Here is a 24,475-nt window from a genome sequence, read left to right as displayed (position 1 = left end):
CCATCTTAATGAACTTATTTTAACTTAACCACCTCTTTAAAGGCTTTATTCCCCAATACAGTCACATTCTGAGGTACTAAGGCCTTGTTAGGGCTTCAACATATGAATTTGAGAGAACACCATTCAGCCCATAACAATGCCTAATTAATAAGATAACTGCATTTTTCCTTAATTATATATCTTTGATTTACCTTTCTGATCCAAATCCTATTCCCTCCTCATCCTCAGTTAACTACTAATTTATTCTAGGTCTAATTCTTAATTATTTCAGATTATCAAGGAAACACTTTATTTGCCTTCCTGTGCCCTTGCTCTATACCCACGTGGCTAATTGCTAAATGTAGCCAAAATTGTTCTTATTCTACAGGAAGTCTCTCTATATCTATGTGTATATAATCACTGATCAAAATAATTATAGGCACATGATGTATACAGAATTCAGTGTAAACCTTTATCATGTAACTCATTGTACTCACTGGTTTATTTTATTTTATTTTTTATTTTTATGTACTTATCTCTTACACTAGTTCATGAGTTTCTGGAGGGTAGGGTCATGTCTAATTCAACCCTGACTTAGAACCAAATACAATGCTTGAAATATGCATAGTTGTCTCTCAGTAAATGTTAAATAAAGAATGCTCACTTAAGAATTTTATCTTAGTTTTTACTGCATTTCAACTGATTATGTGTTGATTTTCCTTTAGTTGGTGTAAATCTCCTCCAGACTTTTTGGTGAGCATAAAGGAATTAAATAGTAATTCAGTTTTATTTATGTCTTTCGAAAAGAATGTTCTCAACATCCAGATGGGAGAAAAGAATGGGATAAAAGCACGAAGTTTGAACCTTTTGAGTTTTCTGCCCTTTAATGTTCAAAGCAACTGATACTTTAAATCTATTTCCTTACTTTGAGTGCTTGAAAGTAAACGTCAGTGTTTTAGGGGAGGAAGCATCTTGTTCTATTTAGAACTTCTTTTCCTGTGCAGGAAGCTCCTTTTTTGCTTTTTTCCCCTCTCCCAGAGAACTGGGTTGTATACCAACAGACCTGTCTCATGTCTTTTACAATTTCCTAACTCTCCTCACCAACTCTCTGCATTTTTACTTCAGGATCAGCTGGTAAATCACACTCCTTAGCTGTGATGTTGAAAATGCTCACTGCTTCAAGGTTCTAATGCAGATGGTCAGTTCCCATAAACCGTCTTCCTCCTCTGATCAAACATACCCACCTGAGGTGACAGAGGGGCATTGTGATCTGTATAATTCTCTTTGTGACACCTAGCTTTATGTTCGTCATCCTTTACATGTGAGTTATATGAATGCGTGGACCAAAAGATAAGAAATTATGCTTTCTTTAGCTATGACACGCCATATTAATGTTAAAAATGTTTCAGAGCACCGTGTTAGCTAAATAGACTTCATCCTGTGAGATTGTCTGTAAATAGTCCCCGGTGTGAAAAGGACTGATAAGTGAAAATATTTGTCTTAATTTACTAGAGATTACTATAGAAAAATATAGCAATGTGAGAACAAATGTTATTAAATAAATGTCTAAATGCACCAGATATTTTCAAAGACATTTTATCTGGAAGGAATGAAAAGCAATTATTATTTAAAGTCAGCATGCCATAAAAACACAAAATATGTGCCATGGGTTAAAATAATTCCACTCAGATAATTTTCTGACTATAACCTACAAATGTTAAAAGTTCAAACTTTATCTTTCATGTACGAGACTATATAGATGTATTGATGAATTTTAAATGATAACCAACAACATCCTGTTCTCAATGAAGTAGGGAGAAATAAATGCAAGGTACATTTATCTTTTTATTGATAATGTTGGCTCAAGAAATTCATATTTCTAAGCCTTTATAAAAGTCATCCGAAATAAAATTAATCTACACACGCTTGGGGACAAAAGAAATAAGGCTGCTTAGGCTGCTTGGGTGGCTCAGTTGGATAAGCATAGACTCTTGATTTCAGCTTAGGTCATGATCTCATGGTTTGTGAGCTTGAGCCCCATGTCCGGCTCTGTGCTGACAGTGTGGAGCCTGCTTGGGATTTTGTCTGTCTCCCTCTCTCTCTGCCCCTCCTCCACTCTTGCTCACTTTCTCTCTCTGTCAAAATAAAAAAATAAAAACTTTTTTAAAAAAAGAAATAAGTCTGCTTAAATAACAAAAAGTTTTGATTAAAAAAATGAAAAATTGTGTATGTATGTCACTTATGTAGAAAATACTGATGTCACTGCTTGACAGCTACCTCGTATTTACGACTTATTTCTTAAATACTCTTAATAATAATGATAAGCTTATTAGAGAGGTATTACTGTTCCTCAATTACATGTGAAAAGATTGAGGCTCAAAGCGGGTTAAGTCAATGGCCCAAGATCACACAGCTAGAAATAGAAGAACTAAGTTGAGCTCTGTCTTCTGATTTCACTATATCTAGTTCCTCTCTTGTGAGCAGCAACTAAAATATTTGTTTTTCATACCTAAAATTGTGAGTCATCTTCAGAACATAACAGCAAATGCCCCGTAGATATTTCAAGCCTCTTTGCCTCCTGGCAATCTTTAACTTTAGTCATCCCCCATACCCTCGCCCCATTCATTGCTTAGTCAAATCATAGGGCTGAAAGAGACCCAAATCTCTCCTTTTGTTTATGAGAAATCAGAGATCTCGAGAAACAAGCCTATTTATTCTAGGTAATCCAGGTAATCATTGGAAAATTGCAAGTAGAATTTAGTTTTTCAGTCCCGCTTTTATGATCTTCCCATTGCGTTCCTAGCTAATCACATACTCATCCAAAAGTACTTATTGAAAGTATGTTCACTGAGGTGATAGAACAATTTTATCATTTCCTCTGACTTTGAGGCATCTTATAATTCTGCTGGAAAGACATAAAGATATAATTAATAAAGTGATTGCTATTGACCGTTAAGTTCACCGACCTACTTCGGAGCAAGGAAAGGTCAGTGCAGGGTGTGCTGGTAAAGGAGCTCTAAATGAGGGAGGCTGGGCCTTAAGTATAACTAAGTCCTTCTTGCTGAGTGGAATTCTGATGGAAGATGGAGAAAAAGAATATTTTAGCAGAGGACAACAGTCTGACCTTCACCTGAATGCCATGAGCTTTTTAAAGATGCTCCATCAAACTGTGAGCAACTTATTAAATTCATTATGGCTGCAAAATACAGGCTCTGGTGGTGACTATTGGATGGGATGTTGAGCTAAGCAGGACTAAATAGACAAGATGCTGAACAGTGTATGAAGGATGTCAGAGGTGTGACTCAGTATTTAGCCTGCGTCAAGCAAAGACTACTTTTGTCTCACACTTATAAGAGCTTTGCTTTGTGAAAATAGAAGAGAAAATAATCAGGGAAGTAAACAGAAGCAGTGTGCAAGACAACTGAGTAAAAGAAACAATAGCTGTATCTCCTTAAAGATGCACTGAGCCAAGGGTGATTATCTAGTCCTTAGTGTGCATTTGTTTTGTAGTTCCTATATATAAGGGCTCCACCATACTAATTTCTAAAACGTGGCTTCAAAAACAAATAGTTGCTGGTCTAATAGGAATGTCCACAATGACTATCGGTCGTCAGTAAAAAGATTTGCCTGGGTGAAGTGGATGACCTCAATTGACGTGGAGAAGAAAATAAACTTACCACTCAGATGGAGGAGAGATTGACAAGCATATTTACCAGACTTCATTGGGATTTTTGTTGTTACTTTTGGTAGACTTTTAGTTAAAATGGAATTCAGCTCATTTCTTTTCCTAAGTTTCTTTTAGAGAGAGAGAAAAAAAGAAGATCAAGAAAACCAAGAATAAATCGCTGAATATCTAGCAAGGAAAGAGATGAGATAGAGGTCCTTCCTGGCCTGCCCTAGAATCTAAAACACGCTACCTTGTCAATCAGAATTATCTCCCTTGACAGGAATGAATGTACCTTAATAAATATGTAATTAACAGCCTTTTCCTTATTCTTGACGTGGTCTAAAGATCAAAAGAAACTGTGAAAGTCCAAAGAGCAAAATTAAAATAATGAAATGGAAACAATAATAATAATATGAAGAATGTAAAAGGATTTTCATTTTAGTAGAATCATAGAAACCTAGTAAACCAATGGGTAAAGAGAAGCCAGATGAAAATAGAAAGCAGAGAATAGGTGAAGACAAATTTGATGCAAGACAAAGAAAATGTATGTATTTACAATACTCAGGGATGCCTGGGTGGCTCAGTAGGTTAAGTGTCTGACTTCAGCTCAGGGCATGATCTCACGGTTCATAAGTTCGAGCCCCGCATCAGGCTCTGTGCTGACAGCTCAGAGCCTGGAGCCTGTTTCAGATTCTGTGTCTCCCTCTCTCTGCCCCTCCCTTGCTTGTGCTCTGCCTCTCTCTCTCTCTCTCTCTCTCTCTCTCTCTCTCTTTCTCTCTCTCTCTCTCTCAAAAATAAATAAACATTAAAAAAAATGTTTTTTAAATAAATAAAATGATCAAAGAATATTATAAATTATTATACAAACTATGTTCCAAAATAGATTAGGAAATAAAAAAGATATTAATAGGATGGAATTGGAAAGGTAACATGATTGTGGACAATTTGATGCCTATCTAAATAAAACAGCAATTACAAATACTCAACACTACAGATTTTCAATACTGAGAATTTTTAGTCTTTTTTAAAAGTATAAACAGCAGATCAATGTATCTTGACAGAATTAAGTAACAAAATTTCTAGAGTTTAGAATATGCTGTATAATTTATAGTTCTTTCAGCTAAACTGCATTTTACTGAAAATGTTCTTAGAAAAATACTTGGCTGGTAATAGGTTCAAAGTCAAATTCTTTTTAACAAATTAAAGGAAAGACTTGCATTTTAAAATAAAACGAAAAACTCATATGACAAGAATTTTATTTAAAAGAGTTTGTCATTATTTTAAAAAATATCAATGAACATTTTAGTCTGGTTACAACCTAGGGAAAAGAAACAACAGAGGAGCACCTGGGCCACTCAGTTGGTTAAGCGCCTGACTCTTGATTTCAGCTCACTGATCTCATGGTTGTTGAGATTGAGCCCCTCATTGGGCTCTGCAGTGACAGCTCGGAGCCTGCTTAGGATTCTCTCTCTCTCTGCCCCTCCCTTTCCCCCCGCTTTTGTGTGCACTCATGCTCTCTCTCTCTCTCTCTCTCAAAATGAATAAATTAAGAAAAAAAAATAACAGATATTTATGAAGACATAACCTAAAAATATAAAACTAAAGTAATAGAAAATGTGTGTCAAGTAAAAATGTAAAGACAGGAAAAAAAGAATGCTACACTTCTATTCCTAAAATGTGAGGAACTCATGAGAAAATAAATATACAGAAGTACTGAGGATTTTAAAGCAAATAATAGAAAATTAAAGTAAAGGAAATTAGTGGTGGTGGTGGTGGAAGTGTGTGTGAAAGAGAGAGAGAGAGAGGGAAAATATCAAAAGGAAAAAAAACTAACCAATTAGGTTTGGTGGCTACATTAAAAAAATTTTTTTTAAATGTTTATTTATTTTTGAGAGACAGAGAGACAGAGTATGAGTGGGGGAGGGGCAGAGAGAGAGAGGGAGACAAAGAATCTGAAGCAGGCTCCATGCTCTGAGCTGTCAGCACAGAGCCCGACGTGGGGCTCGAACTCACAAACCAGGAGATCACGACCTGAGCCGAAGCCGGACGCTTAACCAACTCAGCCACCCAGGCGCCCCAGGTGGCTACATTTAAAACTATGGCAAGTTGATTCTTCAAGCTCAATGGTAGTATCATGGGGTTTAAAAAAAATTTTTTTTGATGTTTATTTTTGAGAGAGAGAGAGAGAGAGAGAGCTCAAGTGTGGGAGAGGCAGAAAGAGAGGGAGACACAGAACCTGAAGCAGGCTCCATGTTCTGAGCTGTCCGCACAGAGCCCAGTGTGGGGCCTGGACCCACGAACCCTGAGATCACGACCTAAGCTGAAGTCAGACACTTAACTAACTGAGCCACTCAGGAGCCCATATGATCATGGGGTTTTAAATGAAAACCCATACTCCGTAGGGTCACATACTTTCTTTCACCAAAACATTGCACAGTTGTGGACTACTAGTGCTGTGAAGATTTGGCATTGCACAGCTCGTTATGACAGATTCATCAAACCATGGATAGAATCACGCCTCTAGCTTGTAAGTCCAACTTTTATACTGCATGTTCTATAAAAAGGAGATGTACTTTTGAGAAACTAGGGGGTCCAGAGATACTACTTAAAGTACACTCAATAAACAAACACAGCGTGCAGTAATTTTATGAATCGTACGTACTCACTTAAAATAGAGTGAGGTTAAAAAGGAATTTGAAGAGCGAAAAAAAAAAAAGAAAGAGAAAGGAAAGAAAAGTTAACAAAATGAAGTCAATAAAATGATAATGATGTAAGAGAATAATAGGAAAGGTAGGAATGAAAGGGAGTGTAGATACATGGGAGACAGACTTCCAAGAGTGCTGAAAAGACCGCTTTTTTTGAGTGAAAAGCAATGGGATACTCGTGATTGGTGTATAAAATACCACTATGGAAAGAGAGCAGGCTGGCAGATTCAAGTAGATCTTCCCTGATCCTACTTTATTGAAATTAGAGCCCAGGGTAAGTTTTTGTCAAAGACAATGTGCTGTCTATCCTAAACTGGCATCATGAATACATTTCTTAAAATCCATTGACCTCTGCCTCTTATCTTGCTAATTGTGAAAAAGGAAGAGGCAGAAGATGAAAAAGAAAAAAGAGCTCAGAGTCAGTAGTTACTCATTTCACTCCCTTTTGGCATCTAACATTATGCATGCCTTAAACTGACCAACTCACTGAGACACTGCAGAAACAGCAGGGTGCAAAACCATGGGTGTTAAAAACGGGGAAAAAAGAACAGGAAAGGGGTTTCAATGTGTCAGTTTTAGGTGACAAGATTACTTCAAAATAGAATTAAATTTTATGATAGAAGAGAAAACGTGAAACCCTTTTCAAATGATTATTCTTGACTCTTTCTTTGCTGGAACCTGCATAGGCTAAAATACTTCCAGCAATTGCCTCAGGCTGCCTGAGATCATTTCTGGCTAAAAATAGATAAGATTGGTGCACCAGTTTACTGATATCCTACTGTTATGTTAATGGGGTTGTAAACAAGAAAAGATACTCCCAGGGCCAGTGTGTTCACAAGTTATCAAAAACCAGGCAAATCTCAGCCTAGACAAATAACTACTATACTGCTCATTTCAACTTCTGACTCTTCCAATTCAGTTGACTACCAGGTTGTCTTTGATAGAGTGGTGTTGCTAGGCAACAAGGGTAGTCAGTGCTACTCCTGGGCATGAGGACCTGAGGCTGTGCAAAAGCATTTGCAAAACCTGTATTTGTCTACAAATGTCTAGTACTTACCATTGTCTTCTTGCTGAGAATCACAAATGATAGCAAAGCCTATCAATAATATTTAAAAATAAATATTGGATTTTGATGAAAATGATTCTGAGGAGTTCAGGGGTTTTACAGACAACAAAGGAGCATTGCACACACAAAAAAAGAAAAGGTTAATAATCCCTGCCCAAAGACAATAAAGAATTATATGAAATCGGAATTTAATTTGGAAGGTCAGAAAATTTAGCTGTCTATATTAGATGTCATCTACAGAATAGAATTTTGAAGTTTGACCCATTCAAAAATATCAGTGTAATGGGAATTCTCCATTTGTCTACCTCGGGGAATGTCTGCAAGGCCAACAGGGAGTTAGAATTCCAGATGATATCTGCTTGTGTTTTTAATATTTTCTGCTAGTGTTTTCCTACCACTGGACATTGCATTCCTTTCTGTTGTTTCAAACAGGACTATTATATCATGTGCTACCTTTAAATATTTATGTTATTATATTATCAGATCAAATACTAATAATATCTCATTACTCTTCATTTTGCTATCCCTGCCACTTTTTACACTTGCCAATATTAACAAGTATGTTTTTTAGATATATTTGTGTTAATGTTAACGGAGTTTTTAGAAAAAAACATGGACAAAAATTAAATTCATTATCTTCAGTTTATTGAGATATATTTTAATTGACTTTTTGCTCTTGATTTTATGAGTCTCATTTGTATATTGTTTAACTAATTATAGTCCTTCCTTTTTTTTTAATTTTTTGGAAATATTTATTTATTTTTGAAGGAAAGAGAGACAGAGTGTCAGTGAGGGAGGGGCAGAGAGAGGGAGACACAGAATTTGCAGCAGGCTCCAGGCTCTGAGCTATCAGCACAGAGCCCAAAGCTGGGCTTGAACTCACGAATCATGAGATCATGACCTGAGCTGAAGTCAGATGCTTAACTGACTGAGCCACCCAGGTGCCCCTATAGTCCTCACTTTCATGGCACACTGTCATTGGTCTGTTTTATCTGAGGCTCTTAGTTTTCCCACTTTGGCCTCCCCTTCTAGCCCCCTACCACCTTTAGGGACCCAATCGAATGTGTTTCATATATGACTTCACTACTGATGTAATCTTAAAAATTATCTATGTTTATATCTATATATCTGTATGAATGATAGTTTCCAGTATGCTGCTTAAAAAAAAAAAAAGATATTGTGTTATATTTTTGTTTTCTTTCTCACTTTTTGCTGCCCAACATCATGTATTTAGGACCCACTCATAGAGAGATATAACACACACATACATACACACATACACATGCTTATCAACTTCAGTGCTTTTGATTGCAATATAATATACTGTTATGTGTTTCTACTGTATGAGCTTCCTAATGCCCCAGAAACTGCTCTGATGACCATCCATGTCCGTGTTCACCCCTGGACCTGTGGGTGAGAGTCCCTGCGGGCACACTAAGAAGTAGGACATTTGTTGTTTTCCAAAACATTTTACGTTTTCCGAAAAGATTGCATTTGTTGGCGCTCCCACTAATAATTTATACAGGTTTCTATTTCCTGTTTTTTTTTTTAAAAAACAGTATCATTGAGCATTTAGAATTTTTGTTAGTTTAATGGAGAAAAGTAGGACCCCACATGAATTCTCTGATGGCATATGGCACTTGTGATGAGCACTGGGTGTTACATGTAAGTGATGAATCACTAAATTGTAATATTACGCTGTATGTTAACTAAATAAAAACTTGAAACAACAACAAAAAAAATCAGTTTATCATGTCATTTCTACATGAAAGCCATTTAGGATCTCCATTTGTGAGTTACGTATACATTTCCTTGGGCCATTTTTCCGTTGTGTTTCTCATCATATTCTTGTTAATTAATGAGACTTCTTTGTTAATTTTAGATACTTCTCCGATTTAGGCATCACTAATAACTGCTTGAACAACTTTGTCTGAATAGAAAAATTAAACTGAACTGAAAACATTGATAGAAAACATTTTGATACTGTTGAATCATTTTTTTTTCCTTTTGGCTTGTGATTTTGCATTTTATTGAAGAAATTTCTATTTCAAAACCAAAAGACAATCTTCTACATTTTTTTCACCATTTATCTTACAGTTTTACCTTCCCATTCGGATTTTTAATTAATCTGGGTTTGACTCGTCTATGTTGTTTGAAAGATGGGTTGAATTTTATTTTCTCCTATATAGAAAACCAATATCACAAATTCAATCAATTAAGAAAAGATCTGCAACTCCCCCTCTGATCTGTGTTGTGACCACTACTACATAACGTTACATAAATAGATCTGTTTTGGGACATTCTCGTTTTCTTTGGTTCTGCATGTCTGTTCCTGTACCAGGAATACACTTTCTAGCATTATGGTATAGTATGCATTAAAAAGTGATAAATCTGCTTCTTTTCTTTCTCCAGAATTTCTAGGAGGAAAAACTATTGATTGGCCACATTTTCCCCTTCAGTATAAAGTTTGTTATATTTGAACTGTACTGAAAAACATTGCATAAAAAACTTTATGACCTGCTTTATTGAAGGCCAGTGCAGAGTTGGGCTGTGTTAGAACCACCAACACTTGGTGTTTGGTATGTTTGAGAAATAGAAACTGGCAGCAGCACTTAAGCGTCTCATTCACAAACTGTCACGGATCTCAAAACTCAGCCAGCAACGTATTCTGCAACAGGCTTTGCGTTGTCCGTCACTGCTTGAGAACTTCATGTGAGATGGAGAGTTCAGTAACATGTAGCCGAAATCCTTCTTAATACCCTATTTCCACTCTTTGTTGACTCTACTCCTCATTTTACCTCTGCTAGCAAAAAGTACAGACAGTTCTGACTTAATGATGGTTCAACTTAGGAGTTTTTGACTTCGTGATGGGGCGAAAGGCCATATACACACAGTAAAAATTGTACGTTGCATTTTGATCTTTTCCTGGGCTAGCGATATGTGTGTGTGATCCCCTCCCATGATGCTGGGCAGAGGCAGCAAGCCACAGCCCCTAGTAGGCCACTCAATCACAAGGGTGAACAACCGGTATACTTACAACCATTCTGTACCTATACGGCCATTGTGTTTTTCACAGGATTCACAGGATTCAATAAATTATATGAGATATTCAATACGTTATTATAAAATAAGCTTTGTGTCCAATGATTTTCCTTAACTGTAAGCTAATGTAAGTGTTCTGAACACAGCTAAGGTAGGCTAGGCTAAGTTATGATGTTTGGTAAGTCAAGTACATTGAATGGCTTTTCGATTTATGATATTTTTAATTTACGAGTTTATCAGGATGGAACCCCATTGTTAAGCCAAGGAAGTTCTATATATGAAGAAGTTTAATACATGTGTTAACAAATAATAATAAATCTGTTATACATCATATATTTTCCAATGTAAAAAATTGTTTTATGGGTCATCATCATCATAGATCCTTATATTTGTATAATGTTCTATAAGTTTATATAGTAGGACTTTATTCCTTACTTTTAATGGCAAAACTCTAACTTGAGTAGACTTGTTACTATCTCAAATTATAAATGAAGGATCTGAGAGGTTTACTGTGATTCCCTTTTCCTAGATCATACCTCTGAGTGAAAGGCAAAAGCAGAATTAGACCTCAAGTCTCTCTTCCTTTAGCATACTATGCCATATGCCCGAAACATGTTCTGATACCATTTCATTACTTATCTTGGCAGAAAAACCTTGTCTACTCTGGTCCTGTGAGAAACATCCACAAGCCAGAGTTGAATATATCTGAATCTACATTGGATTGCGTTGCACCAGAACCTCTGGGTAAAAAGGTAATCATGCATAATGATTTTGAGCTTGATTTATAAAAGAATATACAGTAGTGCTCAGGCAAACTGGATTGTGGTAACAAGAGTATTAATAATCCTCAACTGGCAATATCGTTCTAATACGACTGAATATTCCTATTCCTTAAATCCTTTCTCCCCCCATGGCTCAGTTTATATCATTATAAGTTCTCTGTATCTGAACAATTATGCCAGACCCCCTTGGCATTTATCAAAAGCTTTTCCTTGCGGACAAAAGTTGGCAAACACATGTCGTGAGACAAATGTAAGAGGTACTATGGCATTTGTGAGACTCATAATATTAGAAACATGTGATCACTGATGGCAAACAGACTAAGAAAAACTAAAAATGTGCACAACACATCTCTGGTTTTCTAAAATTGTGATGTGGGTGATTGGAAAGCCTTGATTTGTTGCCTCTATTACTATATCTATATATTTAGAATTATCTCCACATTTTTGAGAAAGGGAAGAACTTATATTGTCTGAAACATGTTGGAATGCTAGATGAAAGAAAGTTTAAAGGAGTAGATCTTGCCACCTGCTCTTTATTTATTTTTTTCATGATAGTCTATAAATTAAGGGACCCAGCAATATAGGTGAATGACCATGCAAGGAAACACGTGGAACCTACTGAGAGGTTCCTAGCAAATATTTTTATTTCTTTCAAAGGAGCTGCATTAAACATTACTGATACCTTGTGAGATTCAGATCTGTCCGGTTTCTGCAAACCACTTAAGCTTGAAACTATAGTTGTCTCCAAAAAGCTCCTTTCTCCGTATTTATCTCCCAGGGGCAAGTCCTTGTTTCTCCGCCTCTGCCGTGGTCTCTCACTCTCTCCATTATTACTATCATTGCCTTAATAACTCTTACCCATAGTAGTTCTGTGTCCCTGCTAATATAACGAGTAATGTAGCCTCTTGACAAATCTTCCCACAATACCTGCAATCTATTTTACATCGATTACTCTCATATTAGTTCTCATGTAGAACAAGTCCATTGAAGAGTTTCCTTTCCCTAATTAAGATGTGGAAGCCTGTAAAAAGCCCAAGGATGGGTTTTACATGGCCTGATTTTTATGCTGTGCTTCAGGTATATATGGGTGGATTTGAACCAATCACTAGCCTCCACTCAATGTGAGGGCAGGGTGCATTTTTCATTGCCCTTCCCAGCAACTGCAGCTCATCGACACTGAATGCTTTCTTTGTGTCCTAAGCAAGATTAATCTATCTACATCTCGGTCAAGATTCATTTGCTTCAACTTTGATTACATTTAAGTATTTGACAACAAGACATAACCCAAGATATAACAATGGGAACATGAGGAATTTACAGACATTCCTTTCTTTGCACAGTCCTGGTATGCACAAATTTCAGGAAGTAACACCAGTCTCTCTACAGCGCTGCTCGAATTTCAGTGATCACTGTATTAACTGTTAGTAATTGTATTAGATACACACTTAGCTAGTTCTCACTCCATAAATCACTGTGTAAAAAACATGCCGTCATAATCAGGGACCAATCATATCATTCTTTCAGAGTCTGTCAATGATTGGTCACTGCACATGTGAGATTTGGTTCACCTACAGACAGCAAAGGGTGTCATTACATTGCTTCCTTGTCTCCCACTTATACACCTACATGACATTTACAAAAACGAATGATCAAAACAGGAAAATTGGCCAAAAAGCATCAAGGCACTGCTACTCATTCAGCTACTCCTATGAAAATATTCTAAGTGCAATCATTGGCCTCCTAGAAATAGGCTCCTTAGCAGATTTCCCCTCCTGTAATTTTGTGCCCCGTTTGTGTGTGTGTGTGTGTGTGCGTGTGTGTGTGTGTGTGTAGATATAAACAAACCATATTCAATAATGGAGTGCATATTGCAATCCATTGTGCAAGTAGAACGTAAGTTTTTCCTTGATATTGAGACTTTGCAGAGCAACACATTGCCAAACTTTATTTTCAAGGGTAAGGCTTCCAAATGTTATTCATCTGTGTATGCATATGCCACTTTAAAAAACAAAACAAAACAACAAAGACAAACAAACAAACAAAATCTCTTATGGTACTCGAAATCTTGTCCACGTGTATGGTGAATACTTTTTAAGCAAAAAGTTGGAGAACGGAGTGTTTAAATTATTCAGATATTCTTAGTAATGCAGAGTTATTCTACATGTGTCTTCAAAGATTAGCAAGTTTCACAGAAATGGGAACCAACAGCATTGCTTTAAGTATAATTCTTAATGAATTACAAGACATTTTAAGTTATTCATGATGAATGGCAATTTCAGACCTCAGGAAACATAATGCTGGATACTGGGGATTTCTGACTGAAGGGAAAAGAACATCAGATTTCAGAATGTACTGTAAATACAAAAATGTTCTTTAATTTGCAGCAACTGCTATTTCAAAGATTTGTGTGGTTTAGGAGATTTTGCCCAACTGTCATGAGAAAAGGCAAAAATTACCCAACTGGGTTAGACTCATGCTGAGGCCATGGGGTTCTAGTATGCTCTAAGGAGGTTTCCTCTCTTTTTATCCTTAAAAAGTGGCATACTCCCCCCACCCTAGCATTTACTTTACTCCTATAACTCACTCTGAACCTATCATTCTTAAAATTACTATCTGAACATGGTTTCAAGAAGATCCATAAATAGATCTTCACTCTATAAATTAGATTTTCATACTATCTACTTAATTTATCTCTTAAGGTTTCAAGGGATAGGCTCTGGTTTTCATATTCCAGACTCGCTAAAGGGACTTTCTGCTTTTGAAAAAAGCATGGCGGCACTCTGATCCTATTTGACACTTAGTTTAAAAATAGGCGATTTAATAAATTTATGGTTCAGCTATTGAAACTTATTTCCATGGACACGTTTGTTTGTTTGTTTGTTTATCTGTTTATTTAAATGTTTATTTATCTTTGAGAGAGAGAGACAGTGTGAGTGGGAGAGGGGCAGAGAAAGAGGGAGACACAGAATTTGAAGCAGGTTCCAGTCTCTGAGCGGCCAGCAAAGAGTCCGATGCAGGGCTCGAATTCAGTGAGGCTCAAACTCACAGACCATGAGATCATGACCTGAGTTGAAGTCAGACACCCAACTGACTGAGCCACCCAGGTGCCCCATCCCGTTTACACTCTTAATATTTACTTTGACAAGGTCCAGGAAATGTGAATTTATTGTGAGGCAGTCAAGAGATTACCAAAGAATTGGAGCCAGCAATCCCGGCTCCATTGATTAAAGTCAGGTGATATTTGTTAAATTACATGAACCCTGTGCTTCACTGTTTCTTCATCTGTAAAATGAATATTATAACAATAATTTATATTGTCTAGTGTTGTTGAAAAGATATTATTAGGTGACATATCTATTTATACTTGGTGGCATATGATAAACACTAAAATATTATCAACTATTATTTGAACAACCATATAATTTCCCAAACCTGGAAGTTCTGTCTGGTGCAAATGTTAAACCAGACATTATGTGGGACTTATGATAAAATTGCCCGAGGAAAACTATGGTGTATGGTGTTCCAATATTATTATATTGTTACTTTAATTATTTTTACTTAAGGCAACTGTGATTAACCTTTCTACCTAGCTGTTCTTTTTGTTGGTGTGTCCAAGATGGCAACCTATCCAAGATGGCAGCTATGAAAATTGTTAGATAAAACTAGCGGGTGATATGCCTATAAAATCTCCCTGGACACCTGGGAAGGCATTGGAGCACTGGACTAGGCCATAACAGCAGTACTGTGGACATGATGAATGGTACCAGCTTAAATACAGGCAGGCTATTTCTAGGGCAGCTGGGGGGCCAGTGTACAATGTAGTAGGGCTGCCTGAAATTTCCTCCAATATACCAGGTTTTGGAGTTGAAGAAGCATGACAATTGTATTTTTCTGACTCGTGGTAGGAATTGTTTTCATTACTATAGTAGGCTCAGTGCCAGACTGAGACAAGGGGAACTTGGGCTTCAGTGAGAGTTTTCACTTACTTTCTCCAGAGTTCATAGTTCTCTCCTAAATATAGGAGAAATGGAGTAGATAATCTTCAAGATGTGAAATTTATTGGTAATTATGTGTTTCTACACCCTGCTTGCTAATTTAGAAGAAACTAGTCATACTTCTGGAATAGTAAGTCTTTCGGTTGCATGATGCAAAAGAGAAAATTGAAGGAAGGCAGAGAAACTCTCGTAAGAGTCGAAACCAAGGCCCTTTGTATTCATACAGCATCCCCTCAAAATTGTACCTTGCTCAGAAATGTTTGCAATAGGAATTTTAGGCATATATATTTAAAGTCAAGATCAATGGTGGCCACAATTTAATTGTTGTTCTGAATTACCTTTAGCACTAAGCACTCCACTACTTAGGTGTTTTTGGTGTGTTAATGAGAATCTTTCAGATCTCAGAATCTTGCTGTTCCTTATAGCCACTCAATACACCTGTCTCTGTTTCTCAGGTTAAGTCATTACACTGTTGATTATACAGGAGGATACATTTGCCATGTAGACTGTCTGTCATTCACTACAATATGACAAATTTAGATTTAATGGAAGAGTTGACGAAGTCAGTTTCACCTAGGATGTAATAAGGTTGGTCCTGCTTGGTTTTGAAAGACTAAGCAAAAAGGGGACTTCTTTATCCTTTGTAGATTTTAATGTATACTTTTCTTTAAATCTCTAGACTAAGCCTTTGTTTTATGTTGAATAATGTCTTGGTTTCTTTAGCTTTTTCATGAAATCCCATCATCCTGAACTGTCTTTCAGAATTACTAGTTGTGTGGCACTTATCCTGAACATATGTTTGAATTCTATTTAAATTGCATGATAATAGACTTTCTTATCACTCTATCTCAAAGCTTTTGCCAACATCTTCCATATATCCTTATGTTAATCAGGAACTTAAACAAGCAATCAGAGATCTATTCTTTAAAAACGAATAGATATATAAGTAATGAGAGGAGAAAGTTGAGTCATGACATCATCCCCAGATACCTATCAAGGTGAAGAAAAACAGGACCAAGTTGTACTAATATCCAGGCCAAAGAGATTCCAGAGGAAGTTACTCGGTATCTGCCAAGACCATAGAACTTCATCACACGTTCCACTAGGAACACTTAAAATTCAAACTGAAGGAACTTTTAATATGATTTTAGCTACAGAAAAAATATTTTATACCTCCAAGAATAATATGCTTTTTTGGTGAGCTGACATATCCTGGCCTGATTTCCTGCATGAAAAAGCTCAAATTTCAGTACATTAAATTTATGATGCCATTTGGGCCTGCCAAAGGAACTTAGAAAACAGACACATGATGTCCTAAGCTGAAATCTTGTTTTTAAAACCAACCCTATTTTGTGTAAAACTCAGCTATGTCCTTTGGTTTTTAAAAAAAAAAAGACTACTTAGCATTTACCCCCCTTTCCAAATCAGGGAGCTGAGGTCCATTCTATAATAGGCTGAGAATATGTAATTTTATCCACTGCAAGTTGGGCTTCAAGTTTTATGCCCAATTAGATGTTTCATTAAGCTGCATGTCCCATGAATTTGATTCCCTGTCTATGTCTTACCATCTTGCCAAGTATAGCAACCTTGAAATACTTGCCTACTATAAAATTGTGCTTCGAATAATAATTCCCAGAGAAAACCAAATTTAAACCTGGTCAGTCTTTTTTTTTTTTTTCTAATCTTTTTACCAAGAATATCATCACTTTAGTAAAAATAATAAGTTTCATTTGGGTGACACTACCACCATGAGGACCCAAGACTGGGAAACTTTCCCTGGCGTATCTAAGGTAAAAGCTGTCAGACTTCCTGGGATCCTGGTCATATGCTGTGGAATGTTTTTGTTTCTCCTTGTGCAGTCTCAGGAGTCTGGGGGTATAAAATTTTTATGTACTGAAAAGCCTTAAGAGCTGAAAAGTACTGCTAATGTGGAAATCACTAGGCCTGGAGGAAAGAATGGTAACTTAGAAAAAAGTCTGAATAAAATATTTTCCTTTTGTTGGATATTTGGAGGGATTAGGATAGAAATACCAACATCATAAGAAAAGATATATGTATCATTGCACAACACATCAGATTAAGGAGAGCTCCTGGGTTATTTGAGCTCTCAAGTAGTTTTGGGGAGGTTTGACAAAAATTGGAGGTCTCCCCTGGGAAAAAAAGCCAAAATACCTTTAAACAAATGATTTTACTGTTGTTTGTTGCTAGGTGAGGGCCTAGCACAGTGTCTGACACAATTGTAAGTGTCCTTTCTAACTGGTTGTTGTATCTGTTTCATATATTGGCCTTTTATTAGTTTATAATATTCTTATTATTCCTTGTGATGCTTTTTACTTTTTTTTAATTGAAGTATAATTAGCATACAATGTTACATTAGTTTCATTGGCTTCAGGTGTACAAGACAGCGATTTGCAAGTCTATCCATTATACTATGCTCATCACATCTGTCACTATACAACGCTATTACAATATCATGGACTATATTCCCTATGCTGTACCTTCTATCCCCATGACTTATTCATCCCATAGCTGGAAGTCTGTATCTCCCATTCCCCTTCACCTGTTCTGCCCATCCCCCTACCCACCTCCCCTATGGCAACTATCAATTTGTTCTCTCAATTTAATCTGTTTCTGTTTTTTGTTTCTGTTTTTTTATGTTCCACATATAAGTGGAAGCATATGATATTTGTCTTTCTCTGTCTGACTTATTTCATTGAACATAATACCCTCTAGATCCATCCCTGCTGTCAGAAATGGCAAGATCTCATCCTTTTTTGTGGCTGAATAATATTCCAGTGCGTGTGTGTGTGTGTGTGTGTGTGTGTGTGTGTGTAGCACATCTTCTTTATCCGTTCATCAATTAATGGACATTTGGGTTTCTTCCATATCTTGGCTGCTGTAAATAACGATGTGATACACTTAGGGGTGCATATATCTTTCAAATTAGTGTTTTCATTACCTTTGGGCAAATACCCAGTAGTGGATTTTGGGGGATTTCTGAGTTATACGGGGTTTATTTTTTTTTTTAATTTTTTTAATGTTTTATTTTATTTTTGAGACAGAGAGAGACAGAGCATGAACAGGGGAGGGGCAGAGAGAGAGCGAAATACAGAATCCAAAGCAGGCTCCAGGCTCTGAGCTGTCAGCACAGAGCCTGACGTGGGGCTCGAACTCACAGACCGTGAGATCATGACCTGAGCCGAAGCCAGATGCTTAACTGATTGAGCCACCCAGGCACCCCGTGGTTTCTATTTTTTTAACTTTTTGAAGGACTTCATTCTGTTTTCCAGTTTGACTGCACCAATTTGTATTCCCACCAACAGTGTGTGAGTGTTTCTTTTTGTTCACATTCTCACCAACACTTGTTATTTCTTACCTGTGTGGTATTAGTCATTCTGACTGGTGTAAAATGATAACTCATTGTGGTTCTGATTCACATTTCCCTGGTGATGAGTGACATTGAGCGTCTTTTCATGTGTCCGTTGGGCATCTGTGTGTCTTCTTTGGAAAAATGGCTATTCAAACCCTCTGATGTGAGGACTTTAAATTCTATTGTGTCTTAGGTGGAAATTGTTCGCTTTTTAAATTCCTGTATTTTTGATATATATTTTCATTCTTTGATTTTCATACTTTCTTATTTTTCTTGCAAACAGTATACTGTGGGATCTTCTCTTTAAATAGATATGAGAGACTTCACTTTCTGATTGTTTTACCTGTGTATATTTAACTCTTACCTATATAGTATTCCTATTACTCTTATATCTTCCATCTTATTTTGTATTTTCATATGTGTTCTTGTGTTTATGCATGTGTGTGTGTGTTTGTGTGTGTGTGTGTGTGTGTGTGTGTGTGTGTGTGTGTGTGAGGGGGGGGGGAGAGAGACAGAGAGAGACAGAGAGAGAGAGAGAGAGAGAGACTTTAAGCTCCCTGAATTCCATGGCCACCCAGAAAATACCAGCTGAAGTTTATGACTACAGTAGGGGAGGGGACACCTTTCTCAGGCTGTCTTGCTGACAGTTCTTGGACTGGCCCAACTCAGGGCAACCAGGGAATGAAAACAGAACACAAGGAGAATGTACTCCAGCCTAGTGCACTTTAGTTGACTATTTCCTTTGTATCTGGGGACTTGTTCCATTTTCTTATCTTTCTCACATAGCTTTAAAGTTTCTCCTGTGAATATGCCTCAGGACCAATGACTTTTTATCCTCGCTACATTATAGCCATTGTGGAAATAGTTAACAAATACCAATGCCAATCTGATTTAATTGGATGAAATCTGCAAATTGGTATGTCTTTATAATATCCTACCATCCCTGAGGATTCTAATGTATAGCCAGGATAGAGAACCACTGCACGACAAGCATTGCTTTCCATGATATTGTCATGTTTGCCTAAGACAAGGAACAAAGCCTAGTCCTGAGTGTGTGCTCGCTGGAAAGGTTTGGAAACTTCCCACATGTAGAGAGCTATTTATGGGGCTATGAGTACCATGAGTTCCAGACTGAAGTAACAGCCCAGACATATTTGTGAGGAAAATGGAGAGAGTGCTGCCCTACTCAGACCTTTTGCTAAGAACTTCTGGATTGTCTTCAACTAAGGCAATATGAGGGGAAGGGGTTTAGAACAAGGAGAACTCTCTACCCAAGCTCATATTCCATATGTCTACCCTGTCCCCCTCCCAGTCTAGGCTCCTCTTTTCTTAATCTCCTTCTTCCAAGGGTCTCTCACAAGATTTTCTTTTGGATGTCCGGTGAGGCTCAAAGTTCTGTAAACCTCTCATATGTTCTTTCTAGTGTTGAATACTCGGTTTAAGATCAGCATTTTCCCTTAGTTAATTTTCCATTAGTTCACCTGCTGTTATAGTTTTACATGTTTAAATGTCTCCTAGACTAAACTGCAATCTTCTTGAAGGTCAGAGCCTTTGTGTCTGGTAATTACTGCTTACTCCACAATCAGAATGAGGCTTGGCTTGGTGCATTAAATTATCTTTATTCATTTCTATTATCTTCAAATGTTGAGGCTTTTGCATTTTAAACAGCTTTGCCTTTACAAGTTTCAACAAACATATTTAAAGAAATATTGAGAAATAACATACATTAATTCAAAGGATGTACAGAAAATGTGGAGGGGTTTTTTTTGGCATTTAGTAGGAAGTGTGGCCATAATTTCAATTTTGCTATAGATTTTAAGCAGTTAAAATGAGCTTGTTAATATCAACCTATTCTTGGCACGCTGTGATCACTGTTGACACAAATCAGTTTGATGTGTTCTAGAAAATCACATTTTCTAAAAGACATAGACCTCTGAGATATTTTAGCCTTTTGGCTTATTGCTGCATACTACTTTTATAATACCTAAAGTTCTGGCAACAAATAGAGCCTTACAGAGAAAGCAAAATAGTTCAGGATGTTTTACTACACCATGGGATACAGAAAGGGAAAAACAAGGCCATGCTTTGGAAGGAATAAAGCAAGTACAGGGTACCAGAAGCCTCAGGAAACAGGATCTGATGCCTTCAGTCAGTCACAGAGGATGAAGAGGGAAGGTCACAGTGCACAGTAAACAAACCGTCTTGCAATCGGCTATAGAGCAAGCCTGGAGTCAATTTCATGCCTGAAGATGTGGAAATTGTCCTTGTGGAAAAATCTGCCTGAGAAGAGTCTATGTCTGACAGGCGAAAGTGGAAGAAGAAAAACCTAACTGGGTTTATGAGCAATTTAGTAAACAAAGCAAAGGAGGGGGAGAGAGAGGCAGAAGTACTTTTCATAACTAAATGATCTTTTGGGAGAGTTTTATGATTTTCCTTTTGAGAAAATGCCACAATTTCAGTGGAATGCAATCAATTTCTAAAGCTTATTCACTCTCCTTTGATTCTGGCTGCCATACTTATCAAAGGTAGTTGGCTAAAGATTATTTTTCACCTATGCTTGTCAGTTTATTTGCTAAAAGATCCAGAAATAGTTATAAATGTAAAATCATTTTAATGTATAACATCAGTATGAGATACCAATAAACTCAATTTTCTTTTAGAAGGCATATAAAAGGCAAACTTCACGTATCTGTAATAGCATATTCATCATTTTGTTCTATTAGTTTAAAGCATTAAATATTTTTTAAATTCAAGGAGACATAGTTAAATGAATAAATTCATTCTCTGTGAATTATTTATTCATTAGATTTCTGGTAGCCAATGGAACATTGGGATTTAATGTTTGTTCATATTCTAAAAGTGAAATAATGTAAGCTTTACACATAATTTCAATACATTCACAAATAAAACAATAGTGTGTATCAAACTGGCTGGTAAACTGAGCTAAAGAGTTTTAAAGACTGTACAAGCCAATTTAAAAAGGAATTCAGAGATATAAATCACTACAGCTAATGTCCTGGTTCCAATTAGTGAATGAAAAACATTGTAGAAAATCTACAGACTCCTATTATAGAGAATGCCCTGAAACAGCAATTGTTCCACACTTTATTATCAAACAATAAAACGTTGTCTTTTCAGCCATATAAAATTTAAATATTTTAAACAAAGTAGAATACCACCCATCTCTTAAACAGCTATTACAGCTGTTTTCCCCCGAATAAGGAGTCTATTGTTTTATAAACCAGATATGTCTGGAGCTATCAACATGGCTGACAAGAACCAGATAGTGAACAGCTCATCTATAATCCTAGCAAGTCAGTTTATTGATGATTCAGTAGTCCCTCAATTCCTTGATTTGAAAGACTGGGTATTTTTTTTTCTTTCAGTTGATAGATATGTCTGCCTCCAGACTCAGAATCTGCCTAAGGCTCCTAAGTTAAAACATAAGTGCACATACTTTATCAGTTAGGGAAAGCATGTTTAAAGTTTCAGACCATTGGCTCTCTGATGGTAGCAACTTCCTTAATTTCTGTTTTAGATTAGTCTTTTAAAAACTGAGGAGATAGAGTTTGTATAAATTATGCAATAGCTTTCTTCTTTCTCTGAAATTCTGTAGCACTACCAGAAAACCTCATTCCACAAAAACAGTCACTAAAATTATTTTGATCAAAAATCAGACAGAGATCTATTGCTCTCGAATTGAGATGCTTCATGAATCAACTGAGCACTAACGTTGGGACTCAAGTGGAGTGTGTATACTTTTGAATTGTTAACATCAAGAATAAAATCAAAAGCTGTCTGAAAAGATGAAGGGAAAAGGTGTTTGTATTCACTTGTTACACTTAATGATTAAGAGAATTAAGCTTTCTTATAGATATTAAGCTGAATCCACAATTTGATCAACACAACCAATGGTGTGTTTTGTTGAGGTTATACGAATATACGAATATACGAATTATTGACAAGTCATTCCATGGATTGTAATCACTCTCCATTATTGGAATGTCACTGCTTCAGCTGTTTGCAGGATTCAGCAGTAGTGACCCAGACTGCAAAGTTGCTAGCATGATATGTGCTCTCTGAATCAGCTCTTTACAGTTGGGTTATCATTACAATTATTCCTAATAACTCAAACACGTGAAATATAAGACAACAAAATTTTTCATCTAGATTTGAACAAAAGTTAAACTAACCTTTTTTGTGTGTAAAGATCGCAAATATAGTTTATCTGCTTACCATGTTTTCCAGTTTAGAAAAAATCTGCATAAATAGCGTACTGACCCCAAAGAAAATAATTATCTAGAGCCATAAGTCTCACAACAAGAATTTTACCAACCAAATTTTGCAAACGTCATTAATATATGAGGACCTTGGGCTGTTTATCTACGTAGGGCTGCCATTCACCAATCACTGAAAAAAATAAAGGGAAAATTCAAACACTAGGCACACTCATTGCAAAAATGGTAGAAACTGTGAGGTTGTTTCTGATATTTAAAATAATTTCTTGGGGCACCTGGGTAGTTCAGTGGGTAAAGCATCTGACTCTTGGTTTTGAGTCAGGTCACGATCTCACGGTTTGTGGGTTCGAGCCCCCATCAGGCTCTGTGCTGACAGCTCTGCTTAGAATTCTTTCTCCCTCTCTCTCTGCCATTCCCAGCTTGCTCTCTCTCTCTCTCTCTCTATTTCTCAAAAAATGAATTAATAAACAAAAAATTTTTAAAAATTAAAATTGAATCTCTTTTGGCGTTTATGGAATCAGTTTTTAAATTTATTTTTTTTTAACATTCATTTTTGAGAGTGAGAGAGACAGAGCATGAGCAGGGGAGGGGCAGAGAGAGAGGGAGACACAGAATCGGAAGCAGGCTCCAGGCTCCGAGCTGTCTGCACAGAGCCGATGCAGGGTTCGAACTCACGGGCTGCGAGATCATGACCTGAGCCAAAGTCGGACGCTCAACCGACTGAGCCACCCAGGCGCCCCATGAAATCAGTTTTTATAACTTACATTTATAGATGTTTTTAAATATTTTATAAAAAGATATGTTATTTTGTATTATATATTATATACAACTCTATATAAAATAACTTTTATATGTACATATGATATATGTACTGTATATTATATTTATAACCTTTATTTACATTCTATAAAATCAGCTCTTAAACACTGCTTTTCTCATCACATCCACTCATGCAAAATTCCATTCTTTTCCTAGAATATTTAGTTCATTATGTATGGCTTGCTTTTATGTACCTGTAAGTGCTTTTTTGATGTAAATTCTAAAGTATTGTCTAAGCTATACCTTAATTTTTTAACTCTTCTCATAGAAGAAAACAATATTTGAGGTGAATAATTTTTTGCTTCATTAAATATCAATAATGAAGACAGAGGCATCAAAAATAACTTCAAACTTTTAAAAGGATAGCATAGCAGTATATGCATGTAAAAACAAAAGCAAACATCATAAAAATTAAACTTGGAAAAATCTGAGGAAATCTACAAGTATATGTCAACAAAAGAAATTAACATCATAATTGAATTATGGACTATATTTAAGTAGCATATATCTATATATTATATATCCCATGCAACCACATCTAGGGATCTAACTTTATGTCTAGTACTTTATAGTTTTTCATATTTTTATGAAGTAATTTATACAAATTAATTATAAGCAGTGATTCCCCTGACACTTCATACTACAGCCTTATTCTTTAGAGGTGAACACCGTTAGCTCTTTCTTCTGGAAAATAATATTCTTCTAGCACTGGTTCTCCATCCATCATTGCAGTCACTGACTATCTTTTGCCATGAGAGAAAATTTATCTTGTTTTTGCCAGACCTCTAGCTCCCCTCCTCCCATATTGGGGA

General features: G+C 36.4%; 1 long non-coding RNA gene across 1 annotated transcript in view; it reads left to right on the top strand.

The window, feature by feature from the left end:
• The window catches only part of LOC132667521 (uncharacterized), a 516,104-nt gene that overhangs the window by 408,504 nt on the left and 83,125 nt on the right, over positions 1-24,475 (top strand). Inside the window, exon 5 of the long non-coding RNA XR_013555728.2 lies at positions 11,107-11,211. This is a non-coding gene — a long non-coding RNA (uncharacterized LOC132667521). The remainder of the gene's footprint in view (positions 1-11,106; positions 11,212-24,475) is intronic.

The sequence above is a fragment of the Panthera onca genome, chromosome B2, assembly GCF_046562875.1.
Source record: "Panthera onca isolate mPanOnc1 chromosome B2, mPanOnc1 haplotype 2, whole genome shotgun sequence".
Classification (NCBI taxonomy): Eukaryota; Metazoa; Chordata; class Mammalia; order Carnivora; family Felidae; genus Panthera; species Panthera onca.
The sequence above is the reverse complement of the archived record's forward strand: the minus strand, read 5'-3'. Positions and strand labels throughout refer to the sequence as shown.